This window comes from Vipera ursinii (genome assembly GCF_947247035.1).
Source record: "Vipera ursinii genome assembly, chromosome: 4".
Lineage (NCBI taxonomy): Eukaryota > Metazoa > Chordata > Lepidosauria > Squamata > Viperidae > Vipera > Vipera ursinii.
The window spans coordinates 80,925,366-80,939,896 of NC_139514.1; the positions used below are offsets into that span (position 1 = coordinate 80,925,366).

At 44.1% G+C, this 14,531-nt stretch overlaps 1 protein-coding gene across 1 annotated transcript in view; it reads right to left on the minus strand.

Annotated features, from left to right (window-relative positions):
• The window catches only part of JADE3 (jade family PHD finger 3), an 82,413-nt gene extending 70,635 nt beyond the window's left edge, over window positions 1-11,778 (minus strand). Inside the window, exon 1 of the mRNA XM_083361505.1 lies at window positions 11,289-11,778. The gene's annotated coding sequence lies outside the window, so the exon portion shown is untranslated. The remainder of the gene's footprint in view (window positions 1-11,288) is intronic.
• Between the last annotated feature and the right edge of the window lie 2,753 nt (window positions 11,779-14,531).

The window sequence follows — 14,531 nt, forward strand, 5'->3', positions numbered from 1 at the left end:
GTCCACTCTTTTCCCCGCACATTGAAGGTGCTCCATCTGTTGTGAGTCCTATAAGTTTGTCCCAGGGTAGTTTCATGTCATGTATACTTTTGGATACTGCTTCAAATATGTCCTTCCCTGTGGTAGTGCCATGCAGTGATGTTATATCCAGAAGCTCCTCCGTAATGCATAAACCTGAGTCCACTCCACGGATGAAGATTGTCAGCTGTGCTGTGTCAGAGATGTCAGTGCTCTCATCCACAGCAAGGGAATAAGCAATAAATTCTTTTCCCTTTTCAACCAATTGTCCTTGCAAATCAGTGGCAAGCTCACATATCCGATCAACAACAGTATTTCTGCTTAGGCTTATGTTTGAAAAAGCTTGCTTTTGGTCTGGACACATGACTTCGCACACTTTAATCATGCAGTGCTTCAAAAACTCCCCCTCTGTAAATGGCCGGGCTGATTTGGCTATCTCTTCTGCCACTATAAAACTAGCTTTCACAGCAGCTTCACTTTGTGATTTTGCTTTTCTGAACATATGCTGCCGTGACATCAGGCTCTTTTTCAACTCTTCCACCTTCTGTGCTTTCTGCTCCATGTTCAAGTTTTTGTACTTGTCCTGATGCTTCGTCTCATAGTGCCGTCTAAAGTTATACTCTTTAAATACAGCCACAGTAGCTCCACAAACAAGGCACACAGCCTTATCTTCAATGTCAACAAACAGGTACTCTGGCTCCCACCTCTTTTGAAAGCATCTTTTTTCAAAGTCCACTTTCCGTTTGGCCATTTTGGGGGATTTAAATATTGGCACGCAGGTCTTCTTCCCTGCAGATAAATATATGGATGAGACTGGACAGAAAGCTCAAAGTCTCAGGTACTGTGTGAGGCAAGCAGTTGTGAGCACACTAGGTAGGTATCCTAAGATGCTGCAAGTCCAGATGTTTGGAGTAGGTTTAGCAACATAACAGCATCTGTGGAGAGAAAGCAAGAAAGCAGCCCTCTTTGATACAATTGAAATTATATGTTTTATGCAAGAGATCCTGTATGGATGGAGGAAAAAATCAGCAATCCACCATCACTCAGAAGCTGGTCTAGCAGCCACAAGGACTACTCAGCCTCCATTTCTGATCAGATTCTGATATTTGCAAGGGGGGGGGAATCAAGACACATCCAGCTTTCCCAAATAGGAAACAAGGAACCACTTGCTCCATTTTTTCCCAACAACTCTCCTATGTCCATGAAGCCCAGAAATAGAGTTCAAAATCCCTGAAATATCTATCCAAAATTTAGCTTTTGCAAGCAATGCTGGTTAGTTCTCTCAAGGTCTGTCAGTCTGTCCTTTGGGGGAAACCCAAAGCACCCCTCCATTGATTTCAACTTATTTTCCACCAAGAGACTGAGCATAATGAGGTTTGGGGACCCAGGGGGCAAGGGGATGGGGCTCATGGGGGCACTGGCAGGGATGGTCCGCGGAAAAGGAGGCCAGTGACATGTGATTCAGGCTGGGAACATGCGGGGGAGGGGGAGAAGCAACTCCAGTACAGAGGGATGGACCCAGTCTGGGCACTGCCCAAGATTGCAGGAGGGCGGCTGCTGCTTCACTCTTGTGGCTCCGCAGAAGTGGCTCCGCTCCTAGGGGTGCGCGCGTCTGGGCTGGGGCGCTGCAGGATCGGGCCGGGCGCCTCGCCTCGCCCTCCGCAGCGCCCGAATGGGGAAAGAAACAGCTGAGCTCGGCTCCCCTCCCGCAGGCGTGTCTGGGCTGGGGCGCTGCAAGATCGGGCCGGGCGCCTCGCCTCGCCTCGCCCTCCGCAGCGCCCGAACGGAGAAATTAACAGCTGACCTCGGCTCCCCTCCCGCAGGCGTGTCTGGGCTGGGGCGCTGCAGGATCGGGCCGGGCGCCTCACCTTGCCTCGCCCTCCGCAGCGCCCGAACGGGGAAAGAAACAGCTCGGCTCCCCTGCCGCAGGCGCGTCTGGGCTGGGGCGCTGCAGGATCGGGCCCGGCGCCTCACCTCGCCCTCCGCAGCGCCCGAACGGAGAAATTAACAGCTGAGCTCGGCTCCCCTCCCGCAGGCGTGTCTGGGCTGGGGCGCTCCAGGATCGGGCCGGGCGCCTCGCCTCGCCCTCCGCAGCGCCCGAACGGGGAAATTAACAGCTCAGCTCCCCTCCCGCAGGCGTGTCTGGGCTGGGGCGCTGCAGGATCGGGCCCGGCGCCTCGCCTCACCCTCCGCAGCGCCCGAACGGAGAAATTAACAGCTGAGCTCGGCTCCCCTCCCGCAGGCGTGTCTGGGCTGGGGCGCTGCAGGATCGGGCCCGGCGCCTCACCTCGCCCTCCGCAGCGCCCGAACGGGGAAAGAAACAGCTCGGCTCCCCTGCCGCAGGCGCGTCTGGGCTGGGGCGCTGCAGGATCGGGCCAGGCGCCTCGCCTCGCCTCGCCCTCCGCGGCGCCCGAACGGGGAAAGAAACAGCTCGGCTCCCCTGCCGCAGGCGCGTCTGGGCTGGGGCGCTGCAGGATCAGGCCGGGCGCCTCGCCTCGCCCTCCGCGGCGCCCGAATGGGGAAAGAAACAGCTCGGCTCCCCTGCCGCAGGCGCGTCTGGGCTGGGGCGCTGCAGGATCGGGCCGGGCGCCTCGCCTCGCCTCGCCCTCTGCAGCGCCCGAACGAGGAGATGAAACGCCAAAGCGTGCCGGCAGAAGTAACAGAGCTCTTTCTCTGGCATCCTCAAGTCCGCCTTTCTTCCTGGGCGCCTCATCCCCTCACCAGAGACTGTCCACCCCCACCTGGACAGCAAGTAGAAAAAGGTCCTACTCACCTTTCCACTCCTCCTGTTTCTTCCTCCGTTGACTCCACGTGCAGTCCAAAGAAGCAAAGAAGTTTGGCAGTCCCACAAACCAAAGAAGTTCATTCAATCAATTCGAACTTTGAGATTTCCTTTTTGTGAGCAGTTTGAATTGATCGATTGAATTTTTTTAGTCCCACTTTTTTTTTGGAACTGGGAGGAGGCTGCCTGGGCTCTGGCCAATGAGCTGTCGAGGGGCTAACGAGCTGCAAATGTTGTTGCTGGGCTCCACCAGCCCACGTGCACTTGCCTCCTACTGAGCAGGTGCTCAGCCGGGCCGGCACCAAGGTGGTGGGGGCCGGACCTTTGTAATTTCTGGGAGAGTTGTGCGGGCCGGATTCAATCATATGGCGGGCCGTTTGTGGCCCGCGGGCCTTGTGTTTGACATGTCTGCTCTATACAGTCAGTAAAAACAAGACCAGGAGCTGACTGTGGCTCAGACCATGAGCTTCTCATTGCAAAGTTTAGACTTAAACTGAAGAAAGTAGGGAAAAGTACTAGACTTAAACTGAAGAAAGTAGGGAAAAGTACTAGGCCACTCAGATATGAATTAAATCATATCCCTGTTGAATATACAGTTGAGGTGACAAATAGATTTAAGGAATTAGATCTGATAGACCAGGGGTGTCAAACTCAATTTCATTGAGGGCCGCATCAGCATTGCGGTTGCCCTCAGGGGGCCGGGTGGGTATGGCCAGGGTGGGCGTGGCCTACTGGGTAGGCGTGGCTAGAGTGCATATGGCCTACTGGGTGGGCATAGCCAGCTCTACATCATTCGCATCAAGGGTGCCTATGAGGGCCTGGGCAGGAGTGGGACAGATCTGTGGGTGTCTGGCAGAAGGAGTGTCTCTGGGCCAGGGCCAAGGCAGTGGGGGCCGTTCCCTCACTGTTTCCAGGATGGCTTCGCCGGCCACATGAAACCACTTCGCGGGCTGGATCTGGCCCCCAGGCCTTGTGTTTGACATGTCTGTGATAGACAGAGTGCCTGAAAAACTATGGACAGAGGTTCGCAACATTGTACAACAGGTAGCAACCAAAACCATCCCAAAGAAAAAGAAATGCAAGAAAGCAAAATGGCTGTCTAAGGAAGCTTTGCAAATAGCTGAGGAAAGGAGGGAAGCGAAAGGCAAGGAAGAAAAAGAAAGATATGCCCAATTGAATGCAGAATTTCAAAGAATAGCTAGAAGAGATAAGAATGCCTTCTTAAATGAACAGTGCAAAGAAATAGAAGAAAACAATAGAATAGGGAGGACCAGAGATCTCTTCAAGAAAATTAGAGAGATGAAGGGAACATTTCATGCAAAAATGGGCATGATAAAGGACCAAAACGGCAGGGACCTAACAGAGGCAGAAGAGATTAAGAAGAGGTGGCAAAATTACACAGAAGAACTATACAAGAATGAGCTTAACATCCCTGATAATCACAATGAGGTGGTCACTGACCTTGAGCCACACATCCTAGAATGTGAAGTGAAGTGGGCCTTAGAAAAGCTGAGCAACAACAAAGCTAGTGGAGGTGACAGTATTCCAGCTGAGTTATTCAAAATCTTAAAAGACAATGCAGTAAAAGTGCTACACTCAATTTGCCAGCAAATTTGGAAAACTTAACAATGGCCACAGGATTGGAAAAGATCAGTTTACATTCCAATTCCAAAGAAAGGCAGTGCCAAAGAATGTTCAAACTAACGCACCATTGCACTCATTTCTCATTCTAGTAAAGTTATGCTTAACATCCTACAAGCTAGACTCCAGCAGTATGTGGATCGAGAACTATCAGAAGTATAGGCAGGATTTCGAAGAGGCAGAGAAACTAGAGATCAAATTGCCAACATACGCTGGATCATGGAGAAAGCTAGAGAGTTCCAGAAAAACATCTACTTCTGCTTCATTGACTATGCTAAAGCCTTTGATTGAGTGGATCATAACAAACTGTGGCAAGTTCTTAAAGAGATGGATGTACCAGACCATCTTATTTGTCTCTTGAGAAACCTATATGCGGGCCAAGAAGCAACAGTGAGAACTGGACACGGAACCACTGATTGGTTCAAAATTGGGAAAGGAGTCCGGCAAGGCTGTATACTTGTCGCCCTGCCTATTTAACTTATATGCAGAGCACATCATGAGAAAGGCAGGGCTTGATGAATCAAAAGTTGGAATTGCCGGAAGAAATATCAACAACCTAAGATATGCAGATGATACCACTCTAATGGCAGAAAGTGAAGAGGAACTAAAGAGCCTCTTGTTGCGAATGAAGAAGGAGAGTGCAAAAGTTGGCTTGAAACTTAACATTAAGAAAACCAAGATCATGGCATCTGGCCCTCTCAATTCCTGGCAAATAGATGGGGAAGAAATGGAGGTAGTGACAGATTTTATTTTCCTGGGCTCCAAGATCACTGCATTTGGGGACTGTAGCCAAGAAATTAAAAGACGCTTGCTCCTGGGAAGGAAAGCCATGGCAAATCTAGACAGCACACTAAAAAGCAGAGACATCACCCTGTCGACAAAAGTGCGTATAGTCAAGGCTATGGTCTTCCCAGTTGCAATGTATGGCAGTGAAAGTTGGACCATAAGAAAGGCTGAGCGCCAAAGAATTGAGGCCTTTGAACTGTGGTGCTGGAGAAGACTCCTGCGAGTCCCTTGGACTGCAAGGCGATCAAACCGGTCAGTCCTAGAGGAGATCAACCCTGACTGCTCTTTAGAAGGCCAGATCCTGAAGCTAAAACTCAAATACTTTGGCCACCTAATGAGAAGGAAGGGCTCACTGGAGAAAAGTCTAATGCTGGGAAAGATTGAGGGCAATAGAAGAAGGGGACGACAGAGAATGAGGTGGCTGGATGGAGTCACTGAAGCAGTAGGCGTGAGCTTAAATGGACTCCAGAAGATGGTAGAGGACAGGAAGGCCTGGAGAAACGTTGTCCATAGGGTCGCGATGGGTCAGACACGACTTCACAGCTAACAACAACATACCAGTTACACTGTGAGAAAATACCAGTTACACTGTGAGAAAATACAATCCCATCCAATATTAACCTGAAAGATTTTCAGCACCAGTGGGCCAACTATCAACAGTCATTCAGTCTTGCTAGGATTGAGTCAGAATTGTTTCTCCCTATTCATATTCCTACAGTCTCCAGACACAGAATCTTGATGGCATCACTTTGGCAGATTTGATATAAATAATTGACTGTCATCAGCATATTACTGAAACTATCTAACCCTATACCTCCAGGTAATCTTGCCCAGCAGCTTCCTTAGTTGTAAGTCATATAGATTTATAAAACAAAAATTAACTACTCATTTTTCAAGTTATCTTCCATTTTTCTACAGGTAGTCCTTGACTTACAACAGTTCATTTAGTGACTGTTAGAAGTTACGATGAGACTGAAAAAGTGACTTATGACCATTTTTCACACTTATGACCATTGCAGCATCCCCATGGTCACGTGATTTACATTTGGATGCTTGACAGCTGATTCATATTTATAACCACTGCAGTGTCCCAGGGTCATGTAATCACCTTTTGCAACCTTCTGACAAGCAAAGACAATGGGAAAGCCAGATTCACTTAACAAATGTGGCAAGAAAAGTTAAAACTCACTTTAACAAATTTCTCACTTAACAACATAAATTTTGGGCTCAATTGTGGTTGTAAGTTGTGGACTACCTGTATTTGTAGAATGCTCAAACTGACTAAGAAAAGAACTATGGGAATACAAACAAAACCTAAAATCAAGAGAAATAAAACATTTTAAAATATACAATTCCAAAATCCAGCTTGTTGAAGAAATAAAGTGGCATATTCTTACAAATTCTATTTTGAGTTCATCTGAATAGAACGTGATGAATAAATTATAGTTACAACATTGGTTTATTTTAAGATTTGACAGAAATTCTATGTTCCTTTTTGCAGAAGTAAATTGTAGAGATTTTTATACATTTGATTTGGGCCCATTTTATTTCTAAGTCACATTTAGGAAGTAAATAAAAGAAACAGGTAATAGCCAAAAACATTTAAATGAAAGAAATTCACCTCTTTTAAAATACATTGTCTGGTAAAGTACAAGGTAGTATGAGAATCACAGAAATGGCAGTACAGCAATATATTCCACAAAAAGGCTTAAACTACTGCATAATTTAACTATCCCATTGAAATTTTCAATTTTATAAAGAAAGCAATTCGTTGCTTTTTATAAATAACTTCAGAACACCCACAATTGTGCTTTGAAATAACAAAATTGAAACATATTGTATTTTTACATTATTAGTTATTAAATAGCTGTTTTGTTAAATAATGGTTAAATGTGAGATAATACATTTATTACTCTATCTTAATAAGCTGTGATTTGGATGAAACAACAGATTTTGTTTATTATTGCTGTTGTTTTGTGCAAATCTAGATTATCATTTTCTTCTGACACATTGCTATATTTTAGAACTGAAGTGTCCAACACAAAAGTTTACCAAATAAATTTAAATTTGTAAAATATTCCCAATACCATTTGCATTCTGAAGACAGCTGCAGCTAAAAGAAATCAAATTAGTAGTTCACCTTTACATTTTGTTTAGATAGCCACACATTGTTTCAACTCTGTTGTTTAAATACTTGACAATATTTACATTTGTCTTTGGAAGAACTCTCTTTTCATTACCCCTTCTATTCAGTTACATGCTAGAAAGAAGGACTTCTGTATTCATATCCTTCCGGACCAAAGCAAGTAACACTGTTCTTTTTTTACTCCTATGCTGCATTTGAGCAGACATCCTTTCAATGAATAGGTACCCTGTGTCTAGCTGGTGGGAAAGCTGTGGGGAATAACTAACAGAAGCAAAATGATTATTCCTGATCCTTCTGTTTTTACTGCAGTCTACAAGGTCAGGCACAGTTTTCACTTTGTCCATTAATTCCTTTTCTGTCAATAACTATATAAAGTATTCAATAATCCTAGACATACTTATTTCAAGAGTTTATGCGAAAATTTTATTCAGTCCAGAAACATTCTGAGAGCACTATGCAGCCAAATAGAGAATTCCCATGAGGACTTGGAAACTGACACCTTTCACTTAAAAACTGCATTGCATCCATTATACAAATCCCACCGACCACAAATTGCAATTTATGAGCACCATGGACAAAAATTATTTCTCCACATTCAGATATAACATTTAGTCTGTAATATAGGTTATATTTATGGGATAAATACGAGTTCAGATAGTGTGTTTAAAATAATCATCTAAAGTTTTTGCTTTATCAAAATATAATTAAAATTGTTTTACAATATGAACTTTAACTAAAGTAGAATTTTTAAAGGAAAGTAAGAAAAATACTGCTTTAGAAATGCCTCAAATGCATAAAATCCACTATCCTCTTATATTATTGTCTTATCTGTTTTCTGCCAGAGATGTTTTCTGAAAACTAAATAAAAAACAGCTAACTAAATTCCTTTATCTTTAGTTGCATTTTGTTCTCTGAAAGTTTCTGAAGAAATGCAGTAACCATCATATAACCATCTGCTAGCCTGCCCCTTAATTCCTTTTTTGTGTGCTCTAACAATATATTTATTATAAATATTTATTCCAATTTCTTAATCAAATCATTAATATTTTACATGCTATATTTAATAAGATCTTCATAGATTTTAAAAAGAAAAAGTAATGTTCAGACAATGAAGAGGACACACCAAAAGCTTTTCACTTTTTTACATAAAAGTTTCTTGTCATATATAAGGCCACTAAATTTCTTTTTTAAAAAGGAAAACAATTTGCTATATAAAATATACTACCATATAAAACTACTTCAGGAATTTTCTTCTTAACTAGTCTAGAATTTTTTTCTTTTTCCTGCAGGGTATATTTTAACAGTAACTTTCAGGGCATATATTTGAACTATGTTTTAGTTCAGCATTTCCCAAACTAGTTTTTGGAGCACTAGTGTTCCCCAGGAATGTTTCTATAGGGAACTCAAATAACTGATTGCCTGGTTTCCTGGCAACTGAAAATTCTGAGTGGATGACTGACCAAAGAAGATGGTTATTATATGCTTTTAACCTCCAAAGTGTTTTCTTGCTTTAATAGGCTGAAATTTTCCATTTATTTGCTGTGAGATGAGAAAGTACTTTCTCTTCTCAATGTAGATTAGATATAGAGTGTACTGTTTGCTTAGGTCTAACCTCAGCTAGAATAAAAATTTAATAAACTTCCATTGAATTATTTTTCAAACAGTTTAATTCAAGAGTATTCAAATGTGGTGAAACATCTGAATGGTTCTTTTTGTTTCATATAATTTGAATCCAGATTTTTTAGTTTGTTTGTTTCAAAAAGGAGATACAGAAATCAATTTGATCCTGTGCAAAATATAAAGATTCAAGTTGTTTACATTACTCTGAATATTAAGCAGATTTATTATCAACAAAAGTGAAACATTTCCATTAAATAACTTTTGTGTAGGAATAATCAACATAGAACATTTTTGTCTGTAATAGTGAAGTGGTTTTGCATGGTAAAGTGCATATTTTACTGAGAGAATATCAACTTTTAAAAAATTATTACTATTTTTTAAAAAAGATTTGTGCTATGACTGCAGCACAAGTCATAGTCTGTCCTCATCCAGACTATCAATTCACATTCCCTACAAGGAACATCAGCCCTAATGTCAGATGTTCTATAATGTATTCTGAAGCAGAGGTTATGCTGGTGAATTAGAAAGTGATATACTCCAGTTCCTTCTTCTGCTACAGCAGATTTGGTTTTTTTAAAACAAGGAGCAAAATTGGAGAGCAACTCCACTGAAGCATGGACCAAGACAGGGAAGAGATGGAACTTCATTACTCCAAGTAGTTACTGATAAATGGCGAAAAATTTCCAAGTAGTGGTGAAGTCCAAATGAATAAAGCAGAGCCACTCTTTTAGAACACGGGTCCTCAACCCCGGTCAGTGGCATGCTAGAAACTGGGCTGTGCAAACAAGTGAAGCCCCATCCCCAGGATGCAGTTAGCACATGAAACCACGCTCCTCCAGCCTGCAGAAAAACCTCTCTCTCCACCGAACCAGTCCCTGGTACCCACAAGGTTGGATGCCCGTTTTAGAATACTTCTATTTGACAGAAGTAGATAACACAAATATCCAAAAATTTATATTACAACTTTAATGTTTTCTCTGTGGTTCTTCAGTCTCATTGTCTCATGTTCTTATTTGTCATTTTTCTTACCAGTTACGGAATTGTTGATTCTTACTTCACAGGCATTCATAATTTTTTTTAATTACATTTTTTTCTTTGAAGTTGCCTTATGATTTGTAATATACTGAGAACTTTTTATTTTTAGCTGACCAGTGCCAGTACCTACTCAGAGCACTGTATTTTCTTTTGAATGTTTCTTCTTAATCAGTACCTTGTGATCTAGGCAGTTCTGAATATTTGCATTTAAATATTTAAAGCTTAAATTAATGTTTACATTTTATTTTTTCCTTTTCTAAAATAAGTATCGTTTTTCTTCTTTTGTGAAAGAAGATACTGTATCTGAAAACATGCTGGGTTGTTTTAACTCAAGACAAGAGATACTGAATAGTAATGAAATTATGTCCATAGGCTCACAAAAAGTTGGAAACGACTGAACAACTGTATACAATAACAGCGGATTTCAACTCTCGATTCAAGCTACTATCGGAATGGAAATCCCATGCTCCTGGGCCGTACCAGTTTCAGAAAAGCCGAAAATCTTTATTACAAATCTCCAAAAAGCAACTGTGAAGTGGGTGCTATAAAGTCATGTAGACTACGGAAGAGATTGCCCAACAGAACCACAACCTAGCGAATCGATTTAACTCATTTATTGCACACATTCAGGAACCTACATGAACGGTATCAACATAGTAAACCACGACAGATGTGTAAATCGCCCAAACCAGAGTTAGACCTAAAGGCAGAAAATAAAGTACTGCAATAAAAAAAGTAACTAAGGGAAGGATGTTCTACCTCGCTTCTGGGCTGCTGTAACACCGCCCCCCCCCCCGGCTCGCCGAGGAGGGGGCGATGAAGCAAGATGAGAAAACTTATCCCTCCCCCCTTCAGGCCGGAAACAGCCAACGACCACCTGCCCAAAACACGTGTTCCCTCACAAACACGGGCAGCGATCCCTGAGGCGGCGCTTAGCACTGCGGCTCCTCCCCTTCTCGCTCACCTCATGGAGGCTCGGCCCCTTCCCGCCCCGCCAGCGTGACTCCAGCGGCCAGGCCTTGGCGCCAAGCGCCTCCTGTGCGTGGGAGGGGGTTCGCGGCGCGACTCGGCTCAGCAGCGCGATCGGCGATGTGGGTAAAACGCCACCCCGAGCTCGGCCTAGAACCGACTCGGCTCCTTAATCGCGGTCCCGCAGACCGGCCGAGACGGCGAGGGCCGGGCGCCTGAAGCTGTTTCCGGCGAACTCTTGCTGCCCCCAGCCCTGGCCGCCACCAAGGGCTCCTCTTCCGCGGCGCTCACCTTGTGGCTCTGGAGCTGGCGATGACCACGGTTTGCGCTCCACCAGGCCTGGAGCTCGGGTCTTGCTCAGGCTGCTGCTATCTGGCGTTGCTCATCGGTGTCCCCGTTCTTCAGTCGCAGCGGCTCTGCCCCCGGGCCTGCCTGCCCTGACTACGGCCCTGCAACATGCCGCCTGCTCCCCTTCTCTTGCCTCTCGTGCTCCGGGGGAAGCGGGCCCTTGCCCTTGTACTCTCCCTCTTGGCAGGCCAGGCGGCGGTACAAGAGCCCTATTGTATTATTGACACTACTGCTGCCGCCACCACCGCCTTTCAGGCTCCGCCTCTTCCCCTTCCCTTCTCCCACCCTGCCGGCAGCGGCTCAGCTCTTGTCTCGCGGTCGAGCCCGGTCGGGCTGCCTGGCACCTGCATGGCAAAAAACAAAAAACAAACGCTCCGCCGCCCCCGGATTTCTTAGCGATCCCCAGCAGCGCACAGAAATCTCGGAGGTCCATTATCCGCTGTAGCCTTCCAAAGCTTGGTTAATCTGTGTTATTAAACATTTTTTAAACCTCAAATTATTGAAAAATCGGTGTATGACCACTGTCTTCAGTACACTGCTTCAGTAGCTTTTATTTTTCTTAGCACGTTCCTTCACCGTGTAGATTGAAAATGCTTGCTTCCACCAGATAAATTTTATAATTATATACATGTTACAACTAATAGCGTGGAAAACAAACTAATGCGTTGGGTCCATATGGAAGCAGCTAAGCTGAATAATTGCATTTATGTTTTGCTGATAAGGATCAGGATAAGTTGGGATAGAGCAAAACTTTACATGTGTCTACTACCTAGGTCATCTGCAATGAAAAAAGGGAAGTGTTAGTACAGAAACAATTTTCCCATAACATTAATCACATTTCTACAATTACATGATGTACATGCCATCATTATATAAAAATACTCAGATGCTTTCAGTTATAAGCCCACCAATTCAGATCTAGCATATGCTTAATGATGTTTGTGTGAAAATATGTCTTCTATCAAAAAATCCATAGTCTATATCGGGTGTGAAAATGCCAGCCCACGGGCTGGTTTCATCATACCAAAGCCGCACCCACCCCATTGCCGGCAATACAAGAAGTCGTGATACGTTGCAACATGTCACATGAGGTGGCGAGTTTGATATCCGTGACCTATATATTGAGTAAAACCATTTAATACTGTAGCTGGGATGCATTATCCTAATAGTAATAAAAAATACATTAAACAGTCTATGATGATCAATACTTGAACTTTCTCTGTTAACAAAAAAACTTCGCACATTTAGGGAAGCACTATTACATCCCAATTTTGTCCCATAACCTGTGAGATGCTAAAACAGTTTGCAGCATGGTGCCAAATTCATGTTCAATTATTATTTGTAGAAAAGGAGGCTCCTCCCATATATGAAGTCAATTTATGCATACGCAAATCATACAATAGCTGAATTATAAAACTACAGCAAACTTATCAACCTAATTTGGAAACTAGATAACATTAATCCTGTTTGATGTGTGGGCAATTAAACTGGAGTAACATAGACCTCTAAAATGAAATGAAACTTAGTGATGGAAGACTTTTTAAGCGATGCAGAAAATATTTTATCTAGTATGTGCTTCTTTGGCTAGATACATGAAGCCAGAAGATATTGGCAAATCACTTTCAAAAACATCATGAATACTTTACCAGGAGTAAAGACTAACTAGAAGACACATTCTCAAAGCCATATGGAAGCTTATTGCAATATTGTTTTTGTATTCAATATACAAAGTTGTAGGATTTAATATGGAAGAACCATTTTCAAGCTAGCAAAATTCTCATGATTCTCAGCCATCCTGAGTTATGATTGATAAGGAATTGCTGAAGCTGTTTTAAGTACTTCCCCATATGGTAATTTTTATACCTTCATATAATAGTATTTGCAGCCTATAGTATACAACCAGTGCTCTTGATAAACATAGCTCTAGAATTCATCATAACACACTGCAATTTAGAGCAAATATACCATGTGTAAGATTGCTCTGTGATCAAACATTTTATTAAACTAAACGTGAATGAAAGTTTAAATACCAAAAGGAAACTGCTGGATCAAAGCAAGTCTACCTGCTACAGCCTTGGCTACACTACTCATCTAGGAACCAGTAATATATTCTCAAACAGGACATACATGTGACAGTAATATCCCAATAATATTTGCTGGTAGTGAATTACTTTTAGGATGATATATCACCAGTGTGAACTTACCTTCATAAATCCAACCAATCTATTAAAAAATATAATTTGGTCTCCAGTTAGGCACATGTAAAACATAACAAGCTGATTGTCTTGTCTTGTTTGAAGTTTAGAATACTCAGCACATCCAGATCCACAGTAAAAGATTTTATTCTCCCCGCTGCATAAAACTCATTGGTTTTGTACCAAGCTGAGACAAATTCCCAGGATGGTGGGGAACGGCAGAAGGTGCACAAGCAGAGGGCCGTATCGTCACCGGGAGAGTCATCTCCGCTCTGTACAAGCGGTGAGACGCTCCGACCCTCTGTACTTCCCTTGAGGACCCAGGAGCGAAGGTGTGCAGCCTCCTGTGCTCAGGCTGGTCTACCTAAATGCCAGGTCCGTAGCTAACAAGGCTCACCTCGTTCGTGACCTAGTGGAGAGTGAGCACACGGACCTGGCTTGCATCACGGAAACCTGGCTGGGCCCAGAGGGTGGTGTCCCTCTGGTTGACCTCTGCCCGCCAGGTTTCCAGGTGCTGCACCAGCCTCGGGCACATGGGAGGGGCGGGGGAGTGGCAGTTATCATCAGGGAATCCCTTAGCCCGCGAGAGACCACCGTCCCTCAGATAGTCGGGTGTGAGTCTCTCCTTCTGAGATACGGCCCGGGGGCGCAGTTGGGCCTGCTGCTGGTGTACCTACCACCTAATCATGCAGCGGCAGCCCTGCCCAAGCTACTCGATGTCCTCTCAGGGTTGGTGGTTGAATTCCCAAAACTCATGGTCTTGGGCGACTTTAACCTACCGTCCCTGGGAGGATCGTCCGAACTAGCTCGGGAGTTCATGGCGGCCATGGACCTGTCGCAAATAATTTCTGGACCGACTCATGAGGGAGGCCACACCCCAGACTTGGTGTTCTTGTCTGGACGGTGGCGTGATGATATCGGTGGGGGTGCCACGACCGTTACGCCCCTGTCATGGACCGATCATCACCTCCTACGGCTAGACTTCCCCTTT